The 26,619-nt window shown below is 44.0% G+C and overlaps 1 protein-coding gene across 3 annotated transcripts in view; it reads right to left on the bottom strand.

The window, feature by feature from the left end:
- tenm3 (teneurin transmembrane protein 3) overlaps positions 1-26,619 on the bottom strand; it is a 1,130,593-nt gene that overhangs the window by 1,015,373 nt on the left and 88,601 nt on the right. For all 3 annotated transcript variants that reach the window (XM_078561809.1, XM_078561821.1, XM_078561828.1), the window contains exon 2: positions 25,042-25,113. The gene's annotated coding sequence lies outside the window, so the exon portion shown is untranslated. The remainder of the gene's footprint in view (positions 1-25,041; positions 25,114-26,619) is intronic.

The following is a 26,619-nucleotide window of genomic DNA, read 5'->3' as shown; positions in this document are numbered from 1 at the left end:
CCCCCTGAGAGAAAAAAATTCTCCTTATCTCTGCCTTTAATGAGTAACCCCTTACTTCTAGATTCCACCACAAGAGGAAACATCCTCTCCACGTCCAATCTGCAAAGACATCTCAGGATCTTAAAGGTTTTGATCAAGTCATCACTTACTCTTCTAACCTCCATTGGATACAAGTCTAACCTGTCCAGCCTTTACTCGTAAGACAACCCACCCATTCCTGGTATTAATCTAATAAACTTTCTCTGGTAAATGGTTCTATTGCATTTCCATCTTTCCTTAAATAAGAAGACCAATACTGTACACAGCACTCCAGATGTGGTCTCACCAATGCCCTGTACAATTGAAGCATATAACCTCCCTACTTTTGTATTCAATTCATCTCGCAATAAATGATAACATTCTATTAGTTTCCTATTTACTTGCTGTACCTGCATTCTAGCTTTTGTGATTCATGCATTCGGACACACATATCCCTCTGAATCTCAGAGCTCTGCAATCTCTCACCGCTTGGATAATATGCTCTTTTTCATTCTTCCTGCCAAAATGGACAATTTCACATCTTCCCACATGCTACTCCATTTGCCAGGTCTTTGCCTACTCACTTAACCTACCTGTGTCACTTCGTAGCCTCCTTACATCCTCTTCACAACTTACTTTCCTAAATAGGCAGACTATTATTTAAAAGGAGAAAGACTCCAAAAAAGTGCAGCACAGAGGGATTTGGATGTTCTTGTGCATGAAATACAAAAAGTTAGCTTGCAGGTGCAGTAAGTAATTAAGAAGGCAAATGGAATTTTGGCCTGTATTGCTATTGGGTTGGAGTTTAAAAATGGGGAAGGCAGTTCAAAAGAGATTCACCAGGCTGACTCCTGGGATGAAGGGGTTGACTTATCAAGAACGGCTAAACAGTTTGGGCCTTTATTCATTAGAGTTTAGAAGAATGAGGGGTGATCTTATTCTGATTCTGAGGGGACTTGACACGGTAGATGTTGAGAAGTTGTTCCCACTAGTGGGGGAATCTCGAACTAGGGGACATAGTTACAGTATAAGGGGAGGTTCATTTAAAACTGAGATGCGAAGGAATTTCTTCTCTCAGAGGGTAGTGAATGTCTGGAATTCTCTGTCCCAGAGAGTTGTGGAGGCTAGATCACTGAAAGTATTTAAAAAGGAGGTAGATAGGTTTTTGAAATATCGGGGAGTTGAGGGCTATGAGGAGCTGGCACAAAAGAGGAGCTGGGACCTGGGGCAGATCAGCTATTATCTTATTAAATGGTGGGGCAGGCTTGAGAGGCCGAATGGCCGACTTCTGCTCCTATTTCTTATGTTTTATCTTTGTGTCATCAGCAAATTTAGCAACCATACCACCTGTCCCTTCATTTATATAAATTGTAAAAAGTTGAGGCCCCAGCACTGATCCCTGTGGCACACTACTCGTTACATCCCGCCAACCAGAAAAAGACCCATTTATGGCTACACTCAGTTTCCTGTTAGCTAGCCAATCTTCTACCCATGCCAATATGTTACCCTCGACACCATGAACTTCTATTTTCCGCAATAGTCTTTCATGTGGCACCTTATCAAATACCTTCTGGAAATCTAAGTACAGTGCATCCACCTTTGTCCCTTCATCCTCATAATATAGAACTTCAATAAATTGGTGAAACATTATTTCCCTTTCATAAAACCATGTTGACTCTGCCTGATTGCCTTAAACTTTTCTAAGTTCCATGATATAACATCTTTAATATTAGCTTCTAACATTTTCCCTATGACAGATATTAAGCTAACTGGCCTGTATTTCCCGCTTTCTTCTCCCTCTTTTTTTGAATAAAGGAGTTACATTTGATATCTTCCAATCTAATGGAACCTTCCCTGAATCTAAGGAACTTTGGAGAATTAAAACTAACGCATCAGTTATTTCACTAGCCACTTCTTTCAAGATCCTAGGATGAAGTCCATCAGGACCCAAGGATTTGTCAGCCCGTGGCTCCAACAATTTGCTCAATACCACTTCTCTGATTATTGTATTTTTCCTGAGTTCCTCCCTCCCTTCCATTTCTTGATTTACAGCTATATCTGGGATGTTACTTGTATCCTCTATAGTGAAAACCTTTGCAAAAATACCTGTTCAATGCAGCTGCCATCTCCTTACTTTCCAGTATTAATTCCCCAGACTCATTTTCTATAGGACCAAAGCTCACTTTGTTAACTCTTTGCTTATTTAAATATTTGCAGAAACTAGACTTTTGAAGTGTAGTAACTATTGCAGTGTAAGAAATGCAGCAGCCAATTTGTGCACAGCAAACTCCCACACTTGGCAATGTGATAGTGACCCGATAATCTGTTGTTGATTGAAGGATAAGTATTGGCCAGGTCACCAAGGATAACTCCCCTGCTTTTCTTTAAAATAGTGCCATGGGATCTTTCACGTTCACTCCGTTCAACATTTTATCTGAAAGGTGATACCTCCAACAGTGCAGCATTCTCTCAGTACTGCAATGGTCTGTCACCTTTGATTTTTGTATTCAGGTCCTGGAGTGGAACTTGAAACCAAAACCTTCTGACTCAGAGGCAAGAGGCCCACGCCTGACACAAGGAGGATAGTAATAGGCTTTAGGAGGATATGGACAGACTGGTAGACTGGACGACCACATGGCAGATAAAATTTAATGCAGAGTTGTGTGATGCACTATGTTTTAGTAAGACAAATGAGGAGAGACAATATTATCTAAATTTTAAAAGGGTCGGAGACGCCTGGGGATGTATACATACAATTCTTTGAAGGTGGCAGAAGTTATGAAGGTTGTTAAGAAAGCATATAGGATCTGTGGCTTATAGATGCATAAACTACAAAAAGAGGAGAGTTGTGTTAGACATTTATAACACTGGTTTGGCCCCAGGTGGAGTCACATTAGGAAGGATGTCAAGGCGTTAAAGAGGGCGGAGAGGAGATTTACTGAAATGGTACCGGGATGAGGGACTTAGATGGAGACTGGAGAAGCTGAGGTTGCTCTCCTGAGAGCAGTGAAAGATAAGGGGCAGAATTTTCTGTTCGGCGTGCGGGGACGGGACCCACACACCAATGCGTAAAATGACGCGCGGTGACATCAGGAGTCAACGCGGGTCATTCCAATCTTTCGCTCGGTGGGTACACACAGGAGTCGGCTGTGCGCCCACCGATCTGTCAAAGGCCTGTTAAGGCCATTAATAAACCAATTAAACAAATTGACAGGGTGGCCCATCCAAACTTAAGGTCGGTGGGCAGGCAAAGAGCCTAAGTGGCCTTCGTGTTTTGCATGAAACCTCATCCACGGGCGGGATGAGGTTTCATGAAGGTTTAATTTAATAGATAAAAATTTTTTCAACATTTCATAAACATGTCCCAGCTCACGTGACACTGTCACATGAGGGGGCATGTGTAAATGATTTTTAACTTTCTTTATTTTAAACTTTAAACCTGAACTTAATCTCCCTGAGGCAGCTCTGTGCCTCAGGGAGATTTCTGCGCTTTTTCATGCGCATGCGCGAAAGATCGCAGGCCCACGACTCTCCCTCCTCCCCCCACCCCCGCCCACACAGGTAGTGCTGAGTGCTGCCTGGCACGCGTCACGCTGGGTGAACCTTAATTGGCTCACCCACGTAAAATGGTGGCGCACAGCCGATCGCAGGCGGCGATCGGCTCCACGCCCGCCCGCGCCTGCTCCGGCTCCCAACCAGCCCACCCGACTGGGAGAAAATTTTCCCCAAGGAGATTCGAATGGTTTTGATGGAGTAAATAAGGAGAACCTGTTTGCAGTGGGAATAGGGTAAGTGACCAAAGGGCACAGGTTTATGGTGATTGGTAAAAGAGCTAGAGGTGATGTGTGTTACAACCACAGCCAATGTTATTTGCAGAACAAGCCAGTTCCCAGAGGGAAACCTGTCTTACTGATCATAACCTTTTTTTAGTATTTTGAAAACGAGGAGGAAAAGCTACTGATCCCAGACGTATAGAACTTCAGTAAAAGATTTATTAACAAGAAGAAAAGAAAAAGCACATAAGATTAAAGATACACAGCTGAAACAGTCTTACAAAACATCCCCCCAGAAATACCCACTTGGTCAGATGAAGTAAGTAAACTGCTTTGCAACATCTCCCTTATAGATTTTTAACTATAAAAGTACAGTAATATTACCCCAAGGCAAAACTGCTGTTGCTCTAGTCAAGGTATGCCGCACAACTCCTCAACGTTACACTCTGCTGTAGAAATCCAAGAAAGTTCAGAAAACAAACTTCTTTCTGAAACAAAGACTTTTCTGGGTTTGACTGAATGGCTGTTTCAGATTTCACACCTTTTCTCAGCACAGAGCTTGTCTCAGGACATCTCCCCCACACAGCCACCACAACTCAGCTCAACACTCAACATCTTTCCTTAAATATCCTTTTCCCCTTTCATCTCAGATTCCATGGTCCTCAGCACCTCTTTGAACTCAACTTGTCCAAAATATAAAGATCTTTCATGTTTTCCTATTGCCTTCACTTTCAGGCCAAATAAAATTCAGTAACCTTCCCTTTTTTATTTATGAAACCTTTGTAAATTGTAAAAGTCCCTTAACCTCGCTTTTAAATTTAACAGTTGCAAATCCAAGAACCTTCCCCCAGTTTAATTAATCACAGATGCACGCACGCACGTACAGACAGACACGCGCAAACACCCCCCCTTCTTTACAAAATACCACCATATTCCCAAAATATATATTTTTTAAAAAACACCTTCACACATGAGAAACTTTTTTTTTGCACAGCAAACTTTTGTGATGTGGAATGCACTGCCTGAGAGGGTGGTGGATGCACATTCAAAACTAAAAGGGAATTGGATAAATACTTGAAGGGAATAAATGTCAGTGCTCTGGGGAAAGAGCACAGAAGTTTGACTCATTGAACACCTCTACCAAAGAGCTGGCAAGGGCATGATGGGTCTGGAAGGATTCCATTTTGTGATTTTATGATTCTATGTAATGTGTAGATTAGTAGCAGACCACTATACTGTTTGCTCAAGACTCCCTTTGACTTGTATTATTGTTTTAATATCTCCATTTAATAAAGAAAAGTTGGTGAAGGGGTAAGATGTGGCATGCAAACTAACCTCCAGTAGTGTGGAGTCCAAATTGGGGCAAAGTAGGCCCCAGTGGTCCTTTAAAGCAACCCTAACCTGCCTACTTGACAAAATTATAGGTGAATCATGCAAATAGGTGCTGAAAGATGCAGCTACTGAACATATAAGTTAAAGACTGACCAAACATCAGGTCAGCCTCCAGATCCAGTATCACTTTAGAGCACTGGCACATCTCCATTTTCAATTGAGTTGTTGAATATTATTGCAAATTAATATTTACTCATGTTAAATCATAGCAGATTCTCTTCTGTAGACTGATGCTCCCTAGACTGGCGCCATACCAATTTATTTTAAGGATCCTTAATATCTCCTGAATAGGACACTTCTACCCATTAGTCTTGGCTGCATTCAAAGTGTAACACACCCATACCTCTTTTTTTAATTGGGATTTGAGAATCGCTGGCAATGCAGGTAACTGTTGCCTGTGCCTTGAGAAGGTGGTGAGCTGCCTTCTTGAACAGCTACAATCCATGTGATGTAGGTACACCCACAATGCTGTTTGGAAGAGAGTTTTGACCCAACAGCATTGAAGGAACGGCAATGTTGTTCCAAACCAGGATAATGTGTGGCTTGGAGGGGAACTCAAAGTTGTGGTATTGCCATGTGTTAACTGCCCTTGTCCTTCTAAGTGGTAGAGGTCACAGGTTTGGAAGGTATTATGAAGGAACCTTGGCAAGTAGCTGCAGTGTATCTTCTAGATGGTACACACAGCTGCCATGGTGCATCAATGGTGGAGAGAGTGAATGTTTATGGTGGTGGATGGAGTGCCATTCAAGTGGGCTGCTTTGTCCTGGATGGTGTCAAGCTTCTTGAGTGTTGTTAGAGCTGCACTCGTCCAGGCAAGTGGAGAATATTCAGTCACACTCATGGGGAAAGATTTTCCCCTCGTCATGGGGGGTAGTACGGGAGCGGGCGCGCCTCCAATCGGCACCCTGATTGGTGATGTGCCGCTATTTTACATGGCCCGCCCAGCGTGATGTCCGCCAGGAAGCGCTATGCACTCCCCGTGCGGGCGAGGGGAATTCCCTCAGCTGGGAGTGCGCTCTTTCGCGCATGCACACAAAGAACGCACAGATCTCCCTGAGGCTAAGTGCTGCCTCAGGGAGATTGGCACGGAATTAAAATTTTTAATAGAAATGATAAAAGAATTTTCCTGACATGTCCCCTCATGTGACACTGTCACATGAGTTGGGACATGTCCATAATTTTTATTGAAAGATTTGATAAAAATTGAAATACCCTCATGAAACCACATCCCACCCTTGGATGAGGTTTCATGCTTTTTCTGAAGATCGCCAGGGCTCCCGGCCTGCTCGCCAATCTTCAGGTTGGACGGGCAGGTCCATTAATTACTTTAATTAGTTTTTCAATGGCCTCAATAGGCCGTTGACAGGTCGGTGGGCGTGCATCTGACTTGGCTGCGCCCCTGCCGACCTGAAAATGGAAATGACGCGGGGTGACATCGGGAGTTCCACCCGACATCATCCCATGTCATTTTACGCGTCAGTGAGCGGGCCCCGCCCTCGCTCGCCGACCGGAAGATCCTGCCCACAATTTTTTGCCTTGTAGATGGTGGACAGGCTTTGGGGAGTCAGGAGCTGAGTTACACTTCGCAGGATTTCTAGCCTCTGACCTGCTCTTGTAGCCACAGTATTTATATTGCCGGTCCAGTTCAGTTTCTGGCCAATGTTAATTCCCAGGATGTTGACAGTTAGGAATTCAGCAATAGTATTGCAATTGAATGTCAAGGAGAGATGTATAGGTTCTCTCTAGTTGGAGACAGTCATTGCCTGGCACTTGAGTGACACAAATTTAATTGCCACTTATTAACTCAAGACTGAATCTTGTCCAGGTCTTGCTGCATGTGGACATGGACTGTGTCAGTATCTGAGGAGCTACAAATGCTACTGATCACTCTGCAATCATCAGCAATCATCCTCATTTCTGACCTTAGAATGGAAGGAAGGTCATTAAACTGCCTGAGGAAAGGTTGAACAGGTTGGGCCTATGATCATTGAAGCTTAGAAGAATGAGAGGTGATCTTCTACAAATATATAAGATTCTGAGGGGGCTTGACAGGGTAGATGTTGAGAGGATGTTTCCCTCTTGGGGGGGGTCGAGAATTGGGAGACACAGTTTAAAATAAGGGTTCTCCCATTTAAGATGAAGATGAGGAAGAATTTCTTCTCTAAGAGGGTTGTTAATCTTCAGAATTCTCTACTCCAGAGAGCAGTGGTGGTTGGGTCTTTGAACATATTCAAGGCTGAGTTCGATTAGATTTTTGATCTACAACTGAGTCAAGGGTTATGGGGGCTGGCAGGGAAATGAAAAAGGAGTTTGAATTTGAAGGAATGAATGGCCACAATCAAATCAGCCATGATCTTATTGAATGGTGGAGCAGGCTTGAGGGGCTGAATGGCCTACTCCTGCTCCTCCTATTCTTATGTTCTTATGACCTTACATATATTTGTGCAATGAATTATGATCTGGAATGTGCTGCCCGAAAGGTCGGTGGAAGCAGATTCAAGGGCATCTTTCAAAGGGAATCAGATATAAACTTGGGAAGGAAATATTTGCAGAGCTTTAGGAGAAGAGCAGGGAAGTGGGACTAACTGGATTGCCCTTTCAGGGAGCTGACAAAGGCACGAAGAGGTGAATGGCCTCCTTCTGTGCTGTGTGTTTACTCTGGTAACTGGGAGTGTTGGTAAGTTATTCTGCCATTAAGTCTTGACTTGGTGTTTACATGCATGTACGAATCCTTGGACAGGTCAGGAGCAGGAGTACTGACTGATTACTTTTTCACCACTTACAGAAGGAGCTTTAAGGCCCACTGGAGCACTTCAATTGATCTCAGTTGGAGACAAATTAATTCAGAATAGCCAAGAACTGAATCAGAGTCCATTTTGTCTCTATGGCTCAGTACTAGACAAGGAAACACCTTTGTACACTAGGCTGTTAGGAGAGCAACGAGATAATCAATGTACAGATCTACAATACATTAAAAAATTTATATACGCATACACTTCCTGTCAAGTAAACAAGCTTCCTGTAATGCTTTCTCATCTCATTTTTCAATTATACCTTGATGTTATGCTTATCTGTCACACTTCTTGGCCATAATTGAATTTATCCATTCACTTTACTTACCTCTGATTGAGTCCTCCAAGATCCTTTGGAGACAGAGGATAAATCTAATAGCTGAAATAATTAGCAGAAAGGCTTTTCTGTTTGTTATCCTGGGCATATTGCCAAAAGCTTCACTTGATAACAATCCCAGTGAAGGTACTCTCCAAGTTCAGGATTTGAATTTGAGGGAATGAATGGCTTTCTCTTATTCCGACATTTATGAATGACAATGATTTGAAATACAGGAATTGAAAATTCTAGAGTCAGAAGCACAGAAAACACCCAAAAATGTAATGATCTATATGAGAGGTGTGATGAATCCTTTGAGGGAATTTCATTTCTCTATTTCTGGAATCAGAGAGATAAAAAATTACTTGTGTCACAATCTGAATATTAATCAGAAAAATCAAGAATGAACATTGATATTGATTTTATTTTTGTCTTTTTCTTTTCTTTTTACCTTTTCAGGCTCCTTGGCACCATGCATCATCCTTCAGGCAGAGAAAGGTAATTCTGAACCAGGGGTTTCTCTGAATGATGGTAATGCTCCTTGTAACTTGCCATCAGAAGATGTGGTTCAAGTTGGAAGAAGCTATTTCCTTTTTCATTCCTGGGGACTGCATGGTGATGGTGCAACATCACCATGGGGAATGCAGGAAACTAAGGTAGCTGGATCTGGGCTGGAACTCATGGCCTTCTCAATCATCTTCCTAGGAGCTTAAACTATTATTTGAGCTACTTGCTAAGTGTGAATGAATGAGAATGCCTGCATGCCTTTCACAAAGTGAAAGGCTTATTATTTTTCTGACTTTGTGTTCCGGGGCAAAAACTTGTGCCCTCCTCCGGTGGTGAGGTGGGTAGTGGGGGCAGCATTTAATCAGGTGGGACGGTGTTGGGTGATTAAGTCCATGCCAGGACAGCTTTCCAACCTGCTGTCAACTGAGGCCCTTAAGTGGGCAATTAAGGCATTATCCCAACGCAGCTGGTATTAACCCAGCGGCAGGTTGTGGGCTCACATTCTGGGCATGACAAGCAAACATTGGCATGTTTGCACGCAGGGTCCCGAGGGGGGTGGTGGGGGGGTGGGCCTCTCGTTTAAAGGCACTCAGTGCCTCATTGAAGGATGCGCCATCAGGAAGTGAGGGTGGGGGAATCATTGCAAGCCAGCCCCCTGCCCTTGTTGCCGACACCTCTCTCCCCTCTATGTGGCCCCCTTCCCTCAATTACTAACCTCTGGTCTGGATCCCTCCTTGATTCGAGACTTCGGATGGATGTCATACCTGTAACAGCCACACCCCTCCTGGTGGCGCTACTAAGTACAGAAAGGATGTTAGCCTCTGATTGGGTGGCAGCTCTTGGTGGCTAGGACTTCCACTGTACGCACCGCCACCCCTGACCCCGTCCCAGGGTCCTTGAGGGGTCTCATAAGTGCCTGAGCAGCAAAGATCTGGCGGGTCTCACTGGCTTTCCAGCCGATGGCCGAGACACCAGTCTCCTTGACAGGATTCAGCCCCAGATATTCTCCCTCAGATTCAAACCAGGCACATGACCTGAAATGTACCTTCACCTACACTAAAACCAATTACTTTTTAGCAAACCCAGGGATAACAGGAACCCCTCATCATATACTTTTCCCCTTGCTAACACACGTATCTCCACTTTAGAAATCAGTGGAACATTCCACCAAATCATGCAAAGGATGGTAAAAGTTCCCCAAATGGCAACTGATGAGTTCAACTGTAAATTTTAAATCTGAGATTGCTAGATTTTTATAATCAAAGATATTGGGCAGAGTTTTACGGCCCCGTTTCAGCAGGGACGGGGCTGTAAAACGTGGCGAGACATTCTGAACCTCATTGGCTTCGGCGGGAACATAAAATCCCCCTGCCGTAAAATTTTGCCCATTGAGGGAGATAGTCTAAAGGTGGGTATGTGGAGCCATGACCTCACTGAATGCCAGAAAAGACTCAAGGAAGCTAAATAGTCCACTCCTGTTCCAATGTTCCTATGGCTTAGGCTATAAGTAGATTTATTAGATAGTAACTGAGTAGGCATTCAACAGTTGTGACAAACTGTAGATTAATTATAGGCTTCATTACCTTAACTTGGAAGGTGAAGAAATAACAGTCAGGTCGACTGCAACGTGTACTTGAACAGCCTCATTGACCCTATTATTAAACTTTACATGGTGCTTTGTTACTGACCATCTAAAGAGCCTCTCAATCCCATTTTTATTATTCCTAATGGTTATAGACAGTCTAAACAAGATAAGCTGAGAACATGAGAGGCTGAGAAATATTTTTCAAGGATTAGACTGAAGTAAAGGAAATTCCGATATGTGTCTCTTTAACTCAACGAGACCCACCATTTGAACATATTTAGAAACATAACCCAAAAGATGCTTTTATTTAAACTGAGTAGCTTGGCTCTCCAAAAACGCATCAGGGATGAAAATGTTGCAGAAAATGGACAATAATGAACCAACATTAGTGTCTATTCATGAAGAAGAAAATTGGGCGTGATATACAATGAGCTGCTGATTTTCCTGCTTAGAGTTATAGCCCAAGAATTAATTTGGGCAGGATTTTCCAGCCCCAACAACAGTGGGCAACGTTGTGGGCAGGATGGGAAAATTTGGAGAGTGGTTAAAAGTCAACAGCTCTCCAAATTTTCCGATACTGCCCGCGACGATGCCTGCCGGTGTCAGGGCCAGAAAACCCTGTTCTTCACCTCTGATGTCCCTATTCTGGAGCCTTTGTATTGAAACAAAATGGTTTTGCTACACTTAGGGATCATCGTAGAAAGAAAGCAGTTAATATGGCAAAGCATCGTAGACATGAATGCTTCATTCTTGTCATAGTGTTAACAACAGAAAGTTTCTGGTGGCTGGAAGTATTGTTGGAACATTGCCCTTGAACGGAGGAAAGTTCTGAAATGACATAACACACTAGTATCACTCAAACAGAGGACTACCTCTATCACTACCAAAGATGTGATTCTAATCTAATTGTGTTTCTATTTATAAAATTAATGGAAGAGGTGTTCTCCTAAAACAGGGGCATTAGGTGAAATACACAAAAGCTAAACTATCTTTTGGTAAACTAGAATATAGATATATAATAATGCAGAAGGGGAATAAACATTACTATTTTCCCCAGAAAAATAAAGCCAATCAATCAATTGTTCCATGAAAAATTATCAGCACATAAAAAGGAAGCAGAGCAATGTTGTTTCTGATCAAAAGGCTTTTTTTTCACCATAGGTTGTCTATGGTGTTTGGGCTGTGCAAAGGAAATAGAAAGTCTCTTTGAAGGTCTTTATAAATTAAGTTCAAACTGATAAACTCATGAATTATGACTTTAAAATATATTATAGCAAAACATTAGAGTATTTCTAAAGAGTAAATCCAATTATTTCCATGCACACTTACTTCATGATTAAAAGATCCTGCTGTGAGGGAAATTTGGAGAATTTGGTATTAAGAAAGGAAAAGCCCAACTGAATCTGCAGGTGGTCAGATAATATACAAGCTTCTCTCAATTATACTTGAAAGTTGTTATATTTTTTATCCCTAGAAGGTAGATGGCTATAATTAATGAGTGATCCTAAACCGAGAATGTTCTATTTCCAAGTGAATGGTGAATATATTAGAATTGTGACACACAAATCATAAATTTCAAATTATAAGCCAATGATGCATTTCAGTTATATGATTATTTACAAGAGCAATGAAGCACTGCTAACTTTTCTTCCCTTTGATTCTTTCTATTTTATATTAAGATTTTCTAGAACACATCAGTGAGAGGTCTTGTGGTGCAGTGGGTAGCGTTCTGCCTCTGGGCCAGAAGCTCTGGGCCTGAATCCCACTCCAGGACACAATGGCCAAGAAAGTGTGTTCATAACGTGGCCAAACAGGTTGATTATCAACCTGTAAGTCCTTCCAATGCATCTATGACAGGCAGTAAGAGCGGGAGAGCCTCCTGGTCACCCATGCTTGATGTTGAATGGTGCCCCTCAAGCAATAGCCTCTGGTGATAGGCTAGTGACCTGTTCCAGGAAAAACTAGCTACAGAGACAGATATAAGCATGTGTTTTGTCTGCCTCATATGTCGATAGGAATGGGAAGCTTCTAAGTTTGAGAACTTATATAGTCACCAAAGGAACAATTTCCTCACATTGCTCATGAATGGAAGAAAGTTCTAGTCCTTGCTCTATCCAGATGTGACTGTATTATTTTTTAAAATTCAACTCTTTGCATACATTAATAATATATGCTGAATACTTGGAGCACAATCAGCGGCTGTAGACCTTGGTTTTATTGCTCACGATTTCCGTGGCAACCCTTTTTTTTGTTCTTTCGTGGTGTGTGGGTGTCACTGGCAAGGCCAGCATTTGTTGCCTATCCCTTTGATAAGGTGGTGTCTTCTGGAACTACTGCAGTCCATGCATTGTAGGTACGCCAAGAGTGTTGTTAGGAAGGGAGTTCCAGGATTCTGACCCAGCGGCAACGAAGGAACAGTGATATAGTTCCAAGTCAGGATAGTGTGTGGCTTGGAGGGGAACTAGTCTCTACTCTTTGGTTTACCACATCTTCCCAAATTTGATCCCTTGCCCCCACTATTCAGTTTAAAACCCTCTCTATTTCCCTAGTTAGGTGGCCCGCAAGGACACCTGTCCCAACTGAACAGATCGCAATTTCCCCAATACTGGTGCCAGTGCCCCACGAACCGGAACCCACTTCTCCCACACCAGTCTTTGAGTCGCACATTCATTTCTCTAATATTATTTATCCTATACCAAGTTGCAAGTGGCTCAGGTAATAATCCAGAAATTGTTGCCTTTGAGGTTCTGCTTCTTAATTTGGTGCCTAGCTCATTATACTATGTTGAGCCTCCTTCCTCATCCTGCTTATGTCGTTGGTACCTACATGGACCATGTCCACAGGATCCTCCCCCTCCCACTGCAAGCTCCTCTCCAGACCTGAGCCGATGTCCCGAACTCTGGCACCAGGCAAGCAACATAGCCATCTGGACTCTTGCTCCTTGCTATAGAGAACAGTGTCAGTCCCCCTCACTATACTGTCCCCTACCACTTTGTGCTTCCCCCACTTGAATGACTTCCTGTACCACAGTGCCATGGTCAGTCAGCTCATCCACCCTGCAGCCCCCACTCTCATCCAAACAAGCTGAAAGAACCTCAAACCTGTTGAACAATTGCAGAGGCTGACACCCCTGCACTCCTGCCCTCTGGGCCCCCTTATCTGCCTCAGCTACGGTCACACCCTTTGTCCCTGACCACCTTCCAAATTAGAAGATCCTATCCTAATGGGTATGACTGCCCCCTGGTGCAAAGCATCCAGGTAACTTTCCCCCTCCCTGATGTGTTGCAGTGCCCACAGCTCAGCATCAAACTCAATGACTCTGAGCCGAAGAGCCTCAAGCTGCAGACGCTTACTACAGACGTGCTTGCCCTGGATAACACTGGTATCCAGGAACACCCACATGCTGCAGCCATGACACCTCACCTGCCCTACAATGCATACGTGTTTTAATTAATTACTTAATTATTTTATTCAATTCTTGATTTCCTTTTATATATTTATTAATCTTATCAGAAAGTCCTGTACTATTTTAAACTTTAGGAATAGAATAGACCTTGACCACTTAGCAGATACTCACCAAGCAGCTAGCTTCTTCCCCTGTAGTAGAGCAAGATCCATTTCCTACAGGGTGAGAAATTTAGAAAAAGCAAAGGAGCACCTCCCTCCACTCCTCACCAAACTCCCTCAGCTCACCAAACTCTCACATTCTATTGAGGCAACACACTCTGTGCTGGTCGCACTGAGAATGTCTGTTTTTATGTTCTAAACAAAGGAGGGACTAGCTGAGCCTGGGTACAGCAAGACCAGTTTAAGCTAGTTTCCTTCATTAACTATTTTAGCTGCTGCTAGTGGATAGCTTCTATCTCACTGCTTCAGCCCTGGATGAGGCTTAGAATTGCAGTTAAATGTGAAATACAACAAAATTAGATTTTTAGAAAGATATTTAAGTTTCCCTCAGCTCACCAAACTCTCTCACATGGTGTGTGCGTTTTCCTACATCACAATACTTCAAATATACTAATTGGCTGTGAAATTCAGGGATGTCCTGAAGATGTGAAAGCCATAACAATGAAAGTTCTTCCTTTAGGAAAAAATTACAAGAAAATTAATTCCAACAGCAACTCTGCCTTAAACATCTGTTGCTATAAACCAAGGGGAAAAATGAGCTTGGGTTACTATTACCACCCTCTGGAAAACTAGTCCAATCCTTCCTCAAAGTTTGGAGGCACTCTGAGTACAAGATCAAACATCATCGTGTTGCTGGTAACATAATGCTTATCGCAAAACTATTCAATTGCATCTCACTTCTTAAATGGAGCACAAAAGTGCAAAAATAAGCATAAAATAAGCATAAAATGAAATTTATGAAAAAAATTGAAACAAATGAGTTTAACTTGACGTACAGCTAACGGATCAGCTTTGAGAAAAAAAATCTCCTTGTAGCTCAACAAGATGAAACACTACACATGTCACAACACTGCACTACCACAGGACACCATAATTGCTTGTTTTGACAATGGAATATCTAGCCTTTAAGGGGATGTGGCCATTGCTATATTAGAGCACCCACATATTGTTCATGCACTTGGCTTCAAAATGATTGACTATCGCTTGTCTAATGTCTACGGCCTTCTGTTCTATGAAGCACAGGATGTAGGACGCGAAGGATAATCTGTAGTGTGGCAGGTCATCCACACTGTGTATCTTGACTGCTGATGACTAGTCACACTTTCACAAATGCTAATCCTTTCATTGTTAAATCAAAATGCATTTGCTTCAATATCTGGAAGAGTTTAACTGGTGTAAATGGTAGAAAGCCACAGAAAGAGTCAGATGAAGAAAGCCATTTAATCCTCCCAGTTGATTGAAATTCTTTTCTCTAATATTTTGTAATCCAGACAGATAATTTTATCTCCTTTGCACCCACACAATCCAATGTGGCTCAGTGCTGCCTTAAAGGATCCAAATGACTAATCACCTCTTTTCTGAATGAATTATTTTAATCATTCATGGGATGTGGGTGTTGCTGGCTGGGTCGGCATTTATTTCCCAGCCCTAATTGCCCTTGAGAAGCTGGTAGTAAGCCGTATTCTTGAACCGCTGCAGTCCATGTGGTGTGGGTACACCCACAGCGCTGTTAGGAAGGGAGTTCCAGGATTTTGACCCAGTGGCGGTGGTGTTCCCATGTTCTTCCCAGCGGCAGAGTTCAGGAGATTGCAAAGTGCTGTCAAAGGAGCCTTGGTGAGTTGCTGAAGTGTACCTTGCATGTGGCGTACACTGCTGCCTCATGCTTTTGCTGGTGATGGAGTGAGTGAATGTTTAAGGTGGGGAATGGAGTGCTGATCAAATGGGCTACTTTGTTCTGGATGCTAGAGTATGCCATCACACTCTTGACTTGACTTGTGACTGGTGGATGGTGGGCAGGCTTTGGGGAGTCAGGAGATGAATCACTTGCTGTGGATCATCCAGCCAACCCAATTCTATATTCTCCTACTCCTGACTCCACAGGACCAATTTCAAACTTATACTTTTTCAGCACCTCTCTGCTCCAGTAAAACTGGTTGGACAGTGCAGGGTAAAAACCCTGACCAGTTCTGTCCTAAACCGATTAATGGGTCCTATGTACGTCTTGTGACACTGATTTCCATATTTAAAGAGGTCTACTGAAACAGGTAGGTACTTTGGCCGCCCTGCAGCAAGCCTCTGTTGAAGTGGAAATGGGGAGAGTTTTGGATTTCACATGGCGGTATATCTACTGAATCAATTTTACCACCGTTTGACTTTTAATTTTGGCAAGTCAAAATCAAACCCAATGAGCAATAGCTTTAATTGGACCAATTTCATTCAATCAGCGCAACTTGCCCCTGTATATTTATACAAAAAATATTGAACACACACTACTTCTCCACACAAATGGGGTATCTTGCTTGTCTTCAACAAAATAATTCCTGAATATCCGCTTGTTTGCTCTTCCTGGGCCTAGTGTAAGTTTGTCCCGCAGTTGTTGGTTTAAAGACCTGAAACAAAATTAGCTGTTACATCTATTTCCTGGCTTTTAAAAGATTGGTTTTGCCTTTCCCGCTTCCTGTGACAAATATTATTGCTGCTGCTGCCATACGTTCTATTTGAGAGTATTTTCTGAATTTTTCTTTTAATTTCATTTCTCTCCTCACTTTTTATTTAAACTGTTTGGGGGCATCAATATAGACGATGAGACTGATTCTCCCTTTGAATTTGAACAATGTACTCCTTGGTCAACTGTAGCATGCTTGAGTCGAGTAAAACTGCTCGGGTGTGAAACTTGAATCGGCAGCACCCCCTCCTGGGTGAAGGACCACCTTGAGAAAGATCTCGCACAGGGGGCCCCCCCACCAATGCTGGAAGGAGCTGAATCTCCAGATAAGGTACTTTCGCCTTACTTATGCCTCGGCTAAGTTTGTGGAAGTAGTGTGCTGTGTGTCTGGTATTGGATTTTGTGAGCTGGCGTTTACCAGCCACTGTGAGGGCCCTTCAAATCCTGTGCATTCAATCGCAATCCTGATTTATCATCCTGCCGCCAATCCCAAATCGGATGCTGATCCTAAAGGTGAGTTCCTAATTGGACGCCTTCCGGAAAGTTCAACTGGAAGGCCAATCCGCATTTCCAACCCGGAAATCATCCTGCCATTTGTACAAAAATTAAGTTGACAAGATTCTGTCCATTAACTCTGTTTCTTCCTTGAGAAATTCTGCCTGATCAGCTGTGTATTTCCAGCATTTTCTGTTCTTATATTACACAAAACACTCATTTAGCCCCAAATGAAGTATTGTGTCCAGTTCTGGGCAGCAAACTTTAGGAGGGCCACGAAGACTTTGGAGAGGGTACAGAAGCGATTTATGAGAATAATTCCAGGGATGAGGGATTACAGTTAAGTGGATAGACTGGAGAAACTTGGGGTTGCTCTCCTTAGAGCAGAGAAGGCTAAGGGGAAATAGGATAGAGATGATTGTAATCATGAAGGGTTTAGACAGAGTAACTAACAAAAAGCTGGCTTCAATGGCTGAAGGATCGATAACCAGAGAACGCAGGTTTACAGTGATTGGCAGAGTATGAGGCAACAAAAGCAAAAACTTCTTCATGCAATGAATGACTAGGGGCAGCATCTTACCTATGTCTGGCGGGCTGCACGGGAGCAGATGGGGGCAGGCGCAGAGCGGATCAGCATCTGCGATCGGCTGCGCACTGCCATTTTACGTGAGCGGGCCAATTAAGCCCTCCCAGCATAACGCGCAGCCGGTGTTACCTGTGCGGGTGAGGGGAGGAGGGAGAGTCGGGGCCTGCGCTCTTTCGCGCATGCGTGTGAAAGAGCGCAGAAATCTCCCTGAGGCACGGAGCTGCCTCAGGGAGATTAAGTTCATCATAAAACTTTTGAATAAATGAACAGAAAATTTATTTAAACACGTGCCGTGTACATTTAGCAAAATCTATTTAATTATTTCATTAAACCTTCAGGAAACCTTATCTTGCCCGTGGATGAGGTTTCCTGAAAATTGCGAAGGCCACCTGCGCACTTCGCCTGCCCTCCAACCTTAAGGTTAAGTGTTGCTAACGACTTTAATTGTTTTTTTAATGGCCTTAATAGGCCATTGATGGTTTGGCTGTGTGCCCACCGAACAAAATATCTAAATGACGCGTGATGATGCTGGGATGCACGCCCGACGTTATCGCGCATCGGCATGTCGACGGCAATATTCTGGCCTAGGTTTTGAAATGCTTTGCCTGATTCCGGGGTAGATGCAGATTCAAAAGCAGCCTTCTGTAGTAATCATGGTTTTATTTAGTGTGTAATGTACCTTTAAGAATAACACTTGTTAAGTAATATCACATGATCTGTAGTAACCAATAGGAGAGTAGCACAGGCTAACTCTAGCAGTCAGTGTAGAGATAGAGTTGGAGTTGAAAGCACACGTGTAGTTGCTGCTGAGTACACTGTAAACAAACTTAACATTTCCACCCAAGAAGTGACTGCAGATCAACTCTATCGTCAGTAGTAGCAACTCGGCCACCCTAACAACACCTTCAAAATGGAATTGCATAAATACTTGAAGAAGGGAAAATTGCAGGGAGATGGGAAAAGACCATGGGCGTGGGACTAATTGGATTGCTCTTGGAAAGAGCCGGCACAGACTCAATCATCCAAAAGGCCAGGAGGAGCTCTGCGGTACTCGTCTGTGATTATAAGGTTCCATGAAAATCTAGAGCATGTCCAAAAGTTTCAGCTTAATTTTTGGAGCCTGCTCAAAGGTCTGTAAATAAATAAACACAATTAGCAGGAATTCCCAATGGTGATTTGTTCACCGTGGTTTGTTTTGTGGGTGGGATTAGCTTCTGGTGCAGTGCTTTTTAAACTATCGCAAGGCCCCATGGAAACTTGAGCAGTGCTGGTTGAAATTTGTACTGAAAATTCCACGATCTTTTGTGTCAGTTATGCCGATAATTGTGTGTGTGGGGGTGGAGGGGGGCGCTGGAATTGCACCAAGAGGAAAGCAGAATAAAACATCAAACTCTATGTGCATGATTTTTGTCTGTGAGATCAAAATCCTCTTAGGATTTCTGAAAAACATTCACAACCATCCTCTGTGAATTCCCCATTTTGTGACTGATTGCAACCAATAGTATATTGTGAAGACCAACACCATTACTGAAGTAAAACTGAGATGCCTGAGTCCTAAGATAATAATATACGTGTCTTGGAAGCATGTTTCAAATGTGACTTTCTTTAAATAAAATATTAGTGACAATTTTACTCTTTGTGCGATCTTATTCCAATGTGTGTGAAAATAGATGGGAGAATTTGTTGTTCTTTTTCCTTTCCTGAATTACTCTACTTCCCTCTGAAAAACACAGTTGAATTTGGCAGATAATGCCACAGTCACACAGCCCTCCAATACCTCATTCAAGTAGTCATTCTTAAAGTGTTTTCAGCGATCGTTGACGACAATTAAGCATGAGGGCATCACAACTGATTTCGAGTCTATCCTCCCCATCCACTCCCTCCCCACTGCGCCCACACAAATATACTTTTTAGTGAGGCCACTAGGTGGGAACCTTAGTTGATTTTTTTTTTCTCTCCTCAGTTTCAATAATATTAAGGACATCTCATCTAAGGTTAGCAAACTCAGCATCAATTCAAGGATTGAGCCTGGTCATTGCAGCTCAGTAACAGACCCGAAGCACACGTGAACTGAGCTGTCAAAGGAGCCACTGTTGTATGCTTGACAGATGCATTCTTTATTGCCTGTGCTGACAATGTACATTTTACCAACTTTGCTCCAAGATTTCGCAGCATTACCAAATTCTGTGCCAAAGAAAAATTACTTTGACACATTATAATGTCCTGTTAGAAACAATTAACAAAGTGAATTTTTGGCCAGAATTTTACGTTGATTGGGCAGGTGTGTGCCTGACTGGAAAGCACGTGAAATTGCGCGAAATGACGTTGGGTGTGTGTCCTGACATCATCACGCACGTGAGCAATATTAAGGTCGGAGCGCATGTGCGGGAGTTGGAGTCGTGCCCGTGGACAATTAAGGCCATTAAAAAACCCTATTGCCCATGATTTTACGTTGCCGTGTGATTTCCCGCTCATTTAACGGGCAAGCGGGCAGCCCGGTTTTAACGGAACCTCATCCGAGGATGGGATAAAATGTCTGGGGTGAAACATAATAAAAATGCTATCTGGGAGCAGATTTTTTTTTGAGTTCTGCTGTCAGGTGCTTGAATGTGCTGCACAGACACAGTTTGGTGCATTTTCTTTCTTCTGATTTAATTTGTACAGCTTTGCAGCTTCCTGAGCCAGCTCCACAGCAGCTGTCTGCCTTCAGGGAGCTTGCTAGAAGCGCCCACCTGCACCTCAGCTGTATCCACGCCTGCCCTCTTCCCACACCCCCTCCCCCGGGCAGCACTCAGGCTTTCTCAATGCTCGTGTCACGCTGGCTGGCCGTTAATTGGCCAGCCAGCGTGAAATTGTATTCAGGGGCCAATCATGGGCGGAAGTGCATTTTGCTTCCGTTTCTGGGCCCGCTGTCTTGGCGCGCACACCAAGAGCGAAATTCAGGCTTTTAAGAAACAAAGAACAAACAAAAGACATTTCCGACAGCAGCATTGCTCCCCTGACATTTTTGCTTTTTACCTGTGTCTCCTACACAGATTGGCAGGACAACCTACTGCAGGTACCTCAAAGCTTCATACCCGAATGTCAAAGGCTCTTACCTATGTTTCTTGGTTTTGGTAGCACGATGACTGGAGACAAAATTACTTTGCCGTAAACAGTGCAATAAAACAGAACAGACTCTGAGAAGGCTGCGGCAATGTTCCCTTTAAATGTTTCTCCTTTGAAGTTGCTGAGAATCACTGTAATCACTGTAAAACAGCTGGTTAACAGGCCACCAGATGAAAGCCCGGCACATGCATGCAAAGGCATGCCAGCCCCACTGTCCCATACGTCAAGGAACAAGCTTGCAAAAACATCAAGAGTTTTGGTATTAAAAAAAGCACGAGTTACTGCGTTCAAACATTAAACAATATCGAATGACAGTTATTTTTTTAAACCTCATTCATGGCTTATTAAATCTCTAACAGGTCAGAGCTCTTTACAAAAACTCTGGGGGTCATCGTCCCACTTTTGAAGGTTTTCAGATGTTGGGACCAAATCGGGCGCTAACCCCCTCCGCTGATCCCTGGCTGGCGTGGTCTCACCGGAGGTGCCCAGTTTAAGAGGTTCACCTCCAGGAGTGCCATTAGTTAAGGATAACGGACGGGGCATGCACCCGGTTAGTCCAACAGAAAGGGCTGCAGAGCTGTCCGATTGGCAGCCCCTCCAGGAGTGCTGGATGCCCGTGTGGCAGGCAGGAGAAAATGAAGCTTGGCAGCTTCCAAGCCATCATTGTGGATCCACAGGATGGCCTGCGGCTGTAGCTGTGGCCCTGTAACAGAAGTGGCTTCTGTGGGGCATAAATAAATGAGGCTTAGCTGGCTCCACCCCAGCTCCCTCCCCTCACCCCGTCCTGCCATCAAGAGATTGCCTCCAGGGACATGCCCGGCTTCACCTGCAGCATGGGGGGCCATCCACAGCCTGTAAAGTCCTGGTGGCACTCCCAGTGATCAGTGAATTGGCACTAATTGTTGACCACAGGCGGGTAGCCGCTTCTGGTGCTCACTCGCCTCCGGCAAGACCGGGCAGAGGCGGGAATGTGTCAGATGGCTGATCTGACATGCCATTTTCAAAATATTACCCTCACTTTGCCTGCCACCAATATCGCTTCCACATCACTGATAAGATTCTATCCTCTCTGGAACACCACCTGCCCCACATGAGGTAGAGTCTGCAGATTGCGCACTGGACCCATCATCAATTCCTCGATCCTGAGGGATTGCCAAACAGAAAGAGACTGCATCTGAATCTGCATGTGCCCCACACTCCTATATGCTTTGGAGACTTGGACAACCTACTGCAGGCACCTCAAAGCACTGGCGAAGCAACGCCAGTGGTGCCTTCACAAGATCCTCCAAATACGGTGGTATGAAAGGCAGTCCAACAGCAGCGTCCTCCGCCAAGCTAACTTCCCCAGCATCAAGCGTTAATCACTCAAAATCAGCACCGGTGGGCAGGACATGTCGCTCGTATGCCTGACACTAGACTCCTGAAGCAACTGCTCTACTCTGAACTTGATCACAGCAGGAGACTCCCAAGGGTACAGTGGAAACACTTTGGAGTTTCTTCAAAGCATCCCTGAAGATGTCAAGCAGACCTGCTGACTTACGGGAGTCCCTGGCTTGTGACCAAGGCTCATTCGAGAAGGCACCAAATACAGCGTCACGAACTTGCAGAGGCCAAGTCGAGGCATCAGAGGAAGCACACAAACCTCCAAAGAACCCACCTTCCCAACCCTTCAATCACCACCTGCCCCACATGTGGCAGAGTCTGCAGATTGCACGCTGGACTTTTGATCACCTAAGAGTGGAAGCAAGTCATCCTTGATCCTGAGGAACTGCCTAAGAAAAAGAGACTGCATCTGAAAATTCTTTACAAAAATCTTTTGAAAAAATCCTACCTGTTATCCCCAGATAGACCCGTCCTCCTATGACAATAGAATGAGATTGTGTTTCTCACATGTCGGTGCAGACTCGATGGGTTGAAGGGCCTCTTCTGCACTGTGTGATTCTGTGATATGGCACAGAAGGAAGCCTTTCGGCCTATCATACCTGTCCCAGCTCTTTGAAAGAGCTGTCCAATTAGTCACACACCCCTGCTCTTTCCCTTTAGTCCTGTAAAAGTTTTCTTTCAAGTATTTATCCAATTTTGAAGGCTACTAACAAACTTGCTTCCACAATCTTTTCAGGCAGTGCACTCCAGCTTATAATCATAATTCATGATGAAGAAATGAATAGAAGGATATGCTGAAAGGGTTAGGCAAATTAAGGTGGGAGGAGGCTCGTGAGGTGTAAGTGGAATTACAACTCAGAGCAGTGGAATCCAATTTATGCTTTCTAATTATAGCTTCCTAATTTCACTTGAGGGGTATTTTCCACAACATATACTTTCCATATTCAACTCATCTTTTGAACAGCACATAAGAGGGCTATCCCCCAACATAAAACTGGACCCAGCCAAATGTACCAACATGATTTTTTTTTGTGGTCCTCCATCTTACAACATTTTTAAATATAAGTAAGTCCAAATATAAAAAGTAGGGTTATGAAAGTGACCAAAACTGGGTGCCAGAGTGATATCAATTTCTACCTGTCTTCAGCTCTGAAGAAGACATCTTGGACTTGAAATGTCATCTCTGTTTCTCTCTCCACAGATGCTGCCAGACCTGCTGAGCTTTTCCAGCACTTTTTGTTTTTATTTTTGAAGATTAATTTCTTCCTTTGCTTGACTCACATCAATGGCTCAATAACCTAGCTAGAACTGGAAAGTACACTTGCCTGGATTTGCTAAGGCATGTGACTTATTGTTCCCTGATCTAAAAACTGGAGTGAACCTTAGCGGAACTACATATGAATATAAAAAAATGGAGCAGGAGTAGGCCCTTAGTCCCCTTGAGCCTGCTCAGCCAGTCAATAAGATCATAGCTGATCTGATGTGGCCTTAACTCCTCTTTTCTGTCAGTCCCCCATAAGCCTTGACTCCCTTGCCAATCAAGAATCTGTTAACTCAGCCATGAAGATATTCAATGAGCCAGCCTCCTATTGTTCGCTGAGGGTTACTCCTGGTTTCCTCTGCATTGCATCAGGCTGAAGCTGCTGTGATGAGCAATGGGTTTCCCATTTCAGAAGAGCAGCACCCCTGCACCTGAAAGATCCTCCCTCAGTCTCATCATGTGTTTCTCTCGGTGTTTATTCAGAGACACTATGTTCCCTCCAAGTCAGGCGTAGGGCGTACAAAAGGCACGTTTTTGGATGCCTATCAAAAATCCTGTGTTCTCTCTTGAGATCGTGAGTGGGGCTTAATTTTACCTTGAAATCATAGCTGGGTTTAATGGGGCACTGTGGTCCCCGACCCGCCCTGGCTAAAAAGTAGGTTGGCTGCACCGCAGACACTTAACGGCTGATTGGGCATTAACTGACTTGAGGTGGGACTTCCTGTGGCTGAGGTGTAAGTCTCGCCGCAGAGAGCTGCCGGCCAATCAGAGGCTGGCAGTTCTCCAGTATTGGCAGCGCCACCGGGAGCAGTGGCCACTGCCAATATTGCAGCAAAGCCTGCAGGAAAGTGTACTGCACTGGAGCTGAGGCCAGAAGTAAGTCTAGGGGTTTCACGTCTAGGGGCGGGCTGGAGTGTGTGAGAGGGGTGGGGAGCAGTGGTAGATAGGCTCGGCGGGGAGGGCACGGTGGGGGGGCGGGGGGAGAACCTGGGTCAGTTTCGTGCAGGCGCGGGCTAGATCTTGGGAGAAGCTCTTTAGTTGGCCCAGTGGGCCCATTAAGGGAGGACACTGCCCCTTCCCCCCTGCCTGCCATCAACCCATACAGGGAAACCTGCAGAGCTGGATGCTTGGCATGGGACTCCCCAGCTGCTGGTTAAATCCCAGGGGAAGCGGGATGAGGCCAATAAGCGGACATTGGTTGGCCACTTTAGGGCCTGAATTGGCCCACAAGTGTGTGGGCTGCCCAACGGCCCACGGCGCTGGTAAATTTGTTGTGGGGACAGGCAGCTAGGTGGCAGACACAGCACCCACAGAATTTTACATGCCCACATCCTCAAACCCACTGGCAGGAGAATGTTAAACCCAATCCCAGATCTCGTGCGATAAAATTGTGGGAGTTGGTATGTCTGCTGCTGCCTGTTTGTTGCTGTTGGGAGCTTGCTTGCAATTTGTTTGTAGGGATTGGAAATATTTGTTCATGCAGCAGACCTGTAAAAAGCTAAGAGCAACTTACTACTACAAAGGTGTTGTGCAACAACACACAGTACCTCTGTAGAAATAGAGAACAGAGATAGATTTTAAATTAAAAAAAAATAACAGGCCTATTAAAACAACTTGCATTCAACTCTTAAATCATGTCAATTTACTTAACAGATATGTTGTCCTGAAATTCAATTTCCAGCACAAATTTATTTTCATAAGTTCATCAAACACATTAAAAATATGTTTTCAAGTAGATGTTTTCCACCTTACCAAATAGGAGGCCGGAGGAGCTGGTAGCTGTTTTTTGTCACCAGATGTCACCAGGTGGTCCCATGTTGCACCCTGAGACGTAAAAGGGACGTAGATATGTCAAAGGAATGTTTTTTTATCCAAAATTTATGTTTTTGCTTTGAATGTTTGCTGAAAAGAGAGTCATGTTGCCCAAGCTTTTTGTCTTGCAGTCATCAGGAATGCCAAATTTCAAATGGTCATAACAATTTATACTGCAGATGAAAAGGGTGCTGATTGATTGACAAGTCAATGTTGATTGGTCGAGACATTGCCATGGAGGTGAGGCGAGGCAGTGTCTGATTCACTACAACTTCTCCTGGGGCAAAACTTTCAGGTTGGTGTGCGGGCATGAACGGTGGGCCTGTTAGTGGCCGGGGAACAGACCGTTGATTCCGACCTTGATTTCACGCTGGCTAGCCAATTAACGGCCACCAGCATGAAGCATGCGCCAAAATGATCAGCGCTGCTGGGGTGGGGGCGGGAGGAAGGCAGGCGCTGACGTAAGCGCGGGTGCGGGCGAGTGCTGAATGAAAGCTCCCTGAAGGCAGAGAGCTGCCTCAGGAAGCTGAAGAATTTAAAACCAACAAATAACTTTTTAACAATCATGAAGAAAATGTCCACGCGTAACGATCAGTCACCTGAACATATACATGATAAAAATGCTGTCCGTAGATTTATTTAAATATTTAATAACGGAAACTTCATCCCGACCTTGTATGAGGTTCCATGAAAGATGCCCGTCCGCCAACCGTAAGGTTGAACGGACCACGAAAAATCGGAGACAATTACAACTTTAATGTCTTTAATGGGCCTTTTGATTGTAGGCGGGCACGCTTCCGGCTTTCGCATGTGCTCACTGACCGAAATATCGCGTGAGCGCGAGATGACGTCGGGAATCACGTGCGATTTGGGGTCGGATTGGGTCGGGTGCATGTCGGCATGCTGGCCTAAAGATTCTGCCCCTGGCATTAGTAGCCATCATGTGCTTTAATTGTAAGAGTTTGCCGAGCATTTAAAATGATCCAAACAAATTCTTCTCAGGCAGAAGCAGAGGAAGAGCACAGATATTATTCATTGGCAGAAAATAGGCTGCTAACAGTCACTTCCCTGCATGGAATAGTTCATTGCTGCAGCTATCCGTAAGGTGAAGGCACTCATTTTGAAACTTGCTTCTCCAGTGTGTGCTGGAGGAAAGCCTGCAAGTGAAAAATGCATTTTGAGCTCAAGTAATTTTTTTTTTTTGCTCCTGAAAACAACCAAGGCCCAAATAGTCCTGTAACCGGTCAATGAATGGTGTCTGACATTAGACAAAGACACTGGTGGGAATAGTCTGCAGGCCAACTAACAACAGCTATACTGTAGGAGAGAGAATAAATCAGGAGATAAAATAATTTTGAAGTAAAAAAAAAAGCTTAAACAACATTTAAAACCTGAAGGACTGAGACTCCGCTCTTGTTACATTCCATTTCCAGGGCCAGAGGGATTGGTTGGCAGTGATACTTATCACACAATTAATAGGCTGAAATGGACACAGCAACAAGGTATATTAATACATCA

The sequence above is a fragment of the Cetorhinus maximus genome, chromosome 2, assembly GCF_964194155.1.
Source record: "Cetorhinus maximus chromosome 2, sCetMax3.hap1.1, whole genome shotgun sequence".
NCBI classification, from domain to species: domain Eukaryota; kingdom Metazoa; phylum Chordata; class Chondrichthyes; order Lamniformes; family Cetorhinidae; genus Cetorhinus; species Cetorhinus maximus.
The sequence above is the reverse complement of the archived record's forward strand: the minus strand, read 5'-3'. Positions and strand labels throughout refer to the sequence as shown.